Source organism: Panicum virgatum, chromosome 1N, assembly GCF_016808335.1.
Source record: "Panicum virgatum strain AP13 chromosome 1N, P.virgatum_v5, whole genome shotgun sequence".
Taxonomy (NCBI): Eukaryota; Viridiplantae; Streptophyta; class Magnoliopsida; order Poales; family Poaceae; genus Panicum; species Panicum virgatum.
Window position 1 is genome coordinate 66,919,459 of NC_053145.1, and position 6,699 is coordinate 66,926,157.

Genomic DNA, 6,699 nt, shown 5'->3' on the forward strand with positions numbered 1-6,699 from the left:
CCTGTTGACACCAGATTTTGACATGTGTCAAGGAAGGGTTGGGAGCGATAGATTCATTTTGAGTATGGTTATCGATCACTTAAGGTGTTTCTAGAAATCTGTCACTTCCTGCTATACCCTGAGAAATAAATTATTGGACCTATAAAATGACCTTGTCTGTAGTTTTTCCAGTGGAGACTTTTGTTCCAAATCTTTTTTTCTAGCTGCTGTTTAAATTTGAGAATTTTTAGACAAGTATACAGTGGGTCACACTAGAAACCTTGACACCCCTGTTTTCTGTCATGTTTTGAGCACTTCTGTTGCACGAATTTTTAGGCCTTCCTAGAGAAGTTTTCTGCAGATGTGTTCAACACAAAACTTGTGCCAAATTTACTCACCGATCTGCTGTTAAAATTTGGTAATTTTAGGCTTAGCAGTTTGTCCTCAATGCTCATTTTACTAGTCCTCTATCTGCTGAAAATTCTGGGTGGACAGTCACTGAAAAACCTAAGGATATGGCCGTCTTAGAAACAGTTCTAGCCAAAGTGTTGACTAGAAAAGTTGTGTTGAACTTCATGATCTAGGTGCATGTTGACGCTCACTAATGACCATTTTCAGGCGTCAACTTGATCAGAAAATCATGAGAGTTTACGTTTCTTACACGCATCCTTATCCAATAAAGTACCTAAATCACACTCTACTCTTTTCCTCTTGTTCTCTTTGGGAATACCCTACTGCTGCTCAGTTCCCAGCGACTCGGAGGAGTTCATCCAGAGCTACCAGGAGTACGAGGACTTCTAGGCGGTCGTCTCCCAGGCGACGTCCCTGTGGCGCCCAGATTCAGAGTTTCGTACTGTTACTTCCGCATATTTGTACCAGACATTATGTCATTTATGTAATAAATAACATTCGTACTCGCTTTATTATGCATTTTTACGTGATATGTGCTGTGATATACTGTTCATTCTGTTGTATATACGTGTGACTTGATCCTGGCACGTATACGATTGCTTGGTTTATGTCCTTTTATAAACCGGGGTGTTACAATGACCTATATCATGCAGTAATACACACCCTAGGACATGTTATATATTTTCAATAATCATCAAATGCAAATTATATAAGGTCACATGAAATGATGCATTAATTCAAATCTTGGCAAACATACTTTGAAAGTAATTTCAAAATCATAGCTCAAACAAACTTTTGCCCAAAACCAAATTTGTAGCGTTTTAAATGTGGAACAACTTTTATGTTTAAGGATTTTCAAGTTGCTATACAAAAAGTGAAGAAAAATTTGAATTTAGGTTTGAATCGGATAATAATGCACATTCATCGAAAATTTAAATCTAACTCTTGATTGGCTTTTCAAATGAGTTTGTGCCTGAAACAAAACTTGTAGGCTTTAAAATTTTCTATAACTTTCGTGTTCAGAGTTTTTCATGCTTCAAAAGAAATTTTTGAGAAAAATGCCGTCAAACTCTTTGACTCTCTCTTTTCTCTCTCTACACCCTCTCTCCCTCCTCCCCTGTTCTGTGCCAGCGAGGCAGACGCCGTGCGCCACGCGGCAGGGCATCCCTGCCAGCCGCGCCATGCTGAGGCCGCCCCGGCCAGCCCTCGACCGGCCTCCGACAAGCCTCGCCACCGCCCCTCTCCGCCTCTGCATATGCGCCACGCGGCCGCCGCATGCCACCGGCGACGACCGGCGCACCGAGCCCCTCCACTACCCGCGCCCATCCCCTGCCGCGCCTCCCCCTTCCCCATTTGCTTCACCAAGAGATATCCTCACCCCTCCCATCTCCAATCCGCCCCCTCCCAGAACCCCTCCTCCCTTCCCTGCCCAGAACGAGCACCGCCGCCTACCATGGCCGCCGCCCCCTAGGAGCTCACCGCGGAGCCCCGTTTCCCGACCCTCCTCCTCTTGAGCTAACCCCCAAAATTGCTCCCTCATGGCCCGGTGACGCTTCTCGGCCAGCCCACGCCCCAAATGCCCCACCGGAACGCCGCCTCCGCCACTAACCGCCGCCGCCGGAGTTCCTGCTCCGCGGAGGACCACCAATCCGGCCGCCCCAACCCCACAAAGACCCATCCTTGGGTAGCTCTTTGCCTCCTCTTGCGACTCCCCCATGGAGCCCTCGCCGCAGGTGAACAGGATCGCCAGAATCTGGCCGCTCGTGCCCTCCCCTGCTCCAACTTCGGCCAGGGGCCTTTCTGCGAGGATTTTTAATCTTCCAGGGACCCCCCAACCTCTAAAGAACGAAATCAGCACCACACAATCTAGCATCTGATTCATTCACATCATCTCAAATTCTCAGCCTTTGGATCATAATATATCTCCATTAGACATCGTTACTTGCACAAACTGCTCTCCGCCCTCTCTCCAGAGAATTCGACAGGCCTCGCCAAATGCCAACGGCACACGGAACAAGATGCCTCTCCCTACCACCGATGCGATGCCTACCTGGCTGCCCCTCGCCTCGCCAGTCGCCATTGCAGCCAGCTGGCCGCTCTCCACGGCCAACCTCTCCGTCATGCACAACCTCGGGCGCTGCCTGTTCCTCTCCAGGGGGTTTGCTGCCACTCACCTGCGAGTAAACGTCATCCAAGCAATCCATGATGATGCGTAATGCTGCGAGCCTGCACTTTACCCCCCAACACCCCCTCCCCCCCCCGAACGATTGCTGATTGCAGGAAGCGAAGGTAGTTTTATTTGTGTTGACGGTGCTTAAGTGCCATTTTCAGCCGTCAACTATACTCAATAATAAAGGAAAACTACATGCCTTACTCGCATATTTGTATCACTAACCTCGCTCCATAGTTGTTTTCGACTTTTGTACATTTCATATGAGCAAGAGTGGAATAAAACGAAAACACGCAGCAGACGCCATACAACTACGCAGAATATCGCATCCGACGTCACCTACATACAAAGAGGGCCCATCTAGCAGAGCAAACGGGCGTGCCACACATAATGCATACAAGGAAAGATATCATAGTCCACATGTCAGCCTGCCAGAGAAGGATAAGGACGAGAGGCGGCCAGGTGGGGCCGGCCGACCCAGGTGCATTTCGAGGAGGAGTCGCCCCCAAGTCTCCTGATCACCTTCCATACGTGCATTTGGCAGGAACCGACCTCCACTAGTATAAATAGGGCCCCCTCTCACCCCTCTCAACACACACACACACACACACACACACTTCATTCCATTCTCTCCAAGAAGGCTCTCCTCTCTCTTGCTCTCTTAGCTAGGTAGTGGAGCTAGGCTAGTTCTCTTTAGCGAGCAAGTCATCCTCGGGGTCGTTGAGCAATCCTCGGCTCCTGGTATGGCTTTGTATCCGACTTGTCAGACTTCTATTCATAATATAGAGTTTTGCCATGGTTGCTTTACTATCTTGATGGTTAGGCCAGATGATCCGGGTACGGATAGAGGTTCGTTGTGCTTTCGGCTTGCTCTAGTGTTTTACTCGTCTATCCGAAGGGTGGGAGACCTGGGGGCACTAGAGTAGTGACTTCATACACGAGCATGGTGCTCGGGTATGCGGGATCCTTCGGATATGACCGTGCTCCATGGTGTGACTGGGGTAGACGGCAGGTGGTGACAGGCCCTGTCCGTCCGGCGTAACAGCGGTGTGCGTTTAGCGTACTCCCCGACGTTCGGGTTCGGTGTAGGAGTTCATGCAAAGAGGTAATGGGACTGGATGTACTCCGGTGCGGGATCTTCTCCACGCTATCCCATTTTTCCTGGCACCTGCAGTCCTAACCATGATCTAACATGACCCCAGCTTTGGATAGAAGCACTAGGACACGTAACCTAGCCTAAGCTCCAGCTAACTTGACGTAGGATAGAGTAGTTCTTTGTTTTATAGTTTCTCTCCATTATTCCTTCCTCTTGGAGTGTGGATGTGTGCTGTGTCGCATTACCCTTGCTTATTTTTCACTTGTACTTACCCCTGTTAGAGTATTGCCTATTGCTTGAGGCACAATGTCTGGTTAATGTTGAGTACAATACCTTTGCCACTGCCATCCTTTGTGACACAAATAAATGATGATACCCTTACTCTCCGAGTGAAATGCTACAACGGTATATCCGTGCGCTTGCGGATCCATCTGTAATCGTATTGATTATACCACGAGAGTGGCACCCCTTGGGTGCAGTTGCTAGGATGGGTTCGGCGCCCTCATTTCTAGTGATTGCACTAAGGACTGCCAACATGCATTTCTGGCGCGGTTGCTAAGGATTAACCATTCCTAGTGATTGCGCTAAGAAATGTCAACAATTATTTCTGGCACCGTTGCCGGGGACGGCATGTGAACAAAGATATTGTGCTGATATTAACTTAGACCTTGTACTCAGGATATAGTCTTTACTCTTTCAGGCTAATGTCACTTTATGTCTTCTTTTATTTTTGATTTGAAAGAAGACAGGGGTAGTGTATGACCGGTTTCTACCTACCGGAAAACTACACAGACAATCCAGAGAGGCTCGTGAGAAGGGCATTTTGGAAGCACCACTCGTTCTTGAGGCTATGGTTGAAAAGACTCTCCGCGAGTTCTCCGTCCCCTCCACCAACAATGTGGCCACTGGCCCCAACATCAATGTCGGGGACGTGAACTTCGAGATCAAGCCTCATCAACATGGTGCAGGCTTGCCCATTTTGTGGCAAGCCGAACGAGGATGCAAATGCACATTTGCAAAATTTTCTAGAGCTCTGCGACACCATTGTCATACGGGGTGTCGCCGCCGACGTTGTCAAGCTTCGTCTGTTTCCCTTTTCCCTCCTGGGGAAGGCGAAATATTGGTTTTATAAAGAAAAGGACATCGACACCGGGGCCAAATGCTCCAAGGCGTTCCTCGCAAAATTCATCCCGCTGGGCAAAACAAATGCCCTGCGCGGGAGAATTTCAAGTTTCTAGCAGGCAGGGATGGAATCCATCCCAGAAGCTTGGGAGAGACTGCATGAATACATCCTGGCCTGTCCTCATCATGGCATGGACGAGTGGCTCGTCCTGCAAAGCTTCTACAACGGGCTCACAACGACATCTCGAGCCAATATTGATGCCGCTGCTGGAAGAGCCTTCCTCGACCTAAACATAGCCAAATACAAAGCATTGGTCGAGAAGATGGTCTCCAACCAAGGGTGGAGCGATGAACGACTCCAACCCCATACGAAAGGCACGCATACCGTCAAGGAGATGTATATGATCGTTGCCAAACTGGACCTCCTACTGAAGCATCTCGGCGAAAGGGCCGAATTCAAGAAGCATAGAGAAAACTATGCTCGTGCCATGGAATCGCACTTCACGTGCGAAGTCTGTGGTAATGATGGACACTCGGGGCACGATTGCCCCGAAACCCATGAAGACTGCGCCTACCTCAACAATAACAACAATGGGTACCGCCCATAAGAAGGAGGCCAAGGGTGGAACCAGCCACGTCCACCTTTTCAGGGAGGTAATAATTACAACTCTTCTTTCAATTCAAATTTCAATTCAAACTAACCTCCCTTGAGAGAACTTGTTCTTGGTCAAGTTAAAATCAACGAAAATATAAATAAAAAGCTTTTGGCCAATGACAAATCTCTGGAAAGTTTAAATGTCAAGCTTGAAGCTTTGTCTTCTACTCTTAAAAACTAGTTAAGTTTCAACAAAATGATCGAAACCCAGCTTGCACAAATTGCTGCTTCGTTACCTGCTGTTGAGAGCGGAAAGATCCCGGGGCAACCCGAGTCTCCCGTTGAAAATGTCAGCATGGTGTCTACCGGACGGGGTAACTTGTCCTGCAGGCCACCACGCAATAACCATGCAGGTAGGTATTATCCCCCAAGGAATGACATTTGGGATGGCATGGTGGCAGCGGTGCAAGAGGATCCAGGGGTCCCCATGATCAGCTGCTCGATCTACATCAAACACTTCGAGCGATGCCTATGCGATCTGGGGGCAAGCGTGAATATAATGCCCAAGGTAATATATGAAGCACTTGAATATCCTGCTCTTTCCCCAACAACTATGCTCGTACAGCTTGCAGATTCAACCATTCGGTATCCCGAAGGGATAGCCGAACACGTTTTCGTACGAATACGAGACTCCTTCATCCTTGCCGACTTTATGGTAATGGATATGGAGGGAGACCTCGGAGTCAACCTCGTACTTGGGCGACCTTTTCTAAGGTCTTCCAAGGAAAGGATCCATGTCAGAAAGGGAGAAATTTGTTTCCATGTCGGAAGGGAGGATATGTTTTTCAGGTTCAAGAAGAAGGAAGAGCAACGCTTCATGATCCAACAAGACAGTGAAGGGCAAGCACTCTGAGGGGCACCAGAACCCCAGCCAGAACAATGACCCTCCGCACCTAAAAGAAAGAAGAAAGAAAAGAAGGTGTGGCGGAAGGTCGAGAGTTCGGCCTCGTCCAGTTCTCCAGGACAAGCCGACGAATGGTAAGAATGATGGAGAAAAGTCGTGCACGTCGGACTTTAAACAACGCGTTATTGCCAAAGGTAAATTGGTATTTATCTCATATTTGTTTTCCGCTTTTAAACATTTTCTTTGCACCTTATTTGTTTTTCTCCAATGCATGTTTGAAATTTTCAAAATTGTTTTTTGCAGGCTGGAATTTTTCTAGCATTTTTCCCTTTTTACAAAAAGACCAAAAATATTTTCTGAGTTTTAAAATCCTTTGGGAAAAATAATTTGGACATCTTTTCGAGCAAACTTTTGGCCATGCA

At 47.9% G+C, this 6,699-nt stretch overlaps 1 non-coding gene across 1 annotated transcript; it reads right to left on the minus strand.

Annotated features, from left to right (window-relative positions):
- Nucleotides 1–4,862: 4,862 nt before the first annotated feature.
- Nucleotides 4,863–4,971, minus strand: LOC120657776. Its single transcript, XR_005668314.1, has one exon. It is a non-coding gene; the product is annotated as a small nucleolar RNA R71 (small nucleolar RNA).
- Nucleotides 4,972–6,699: the final 1,728 nt, after the last annotated feature.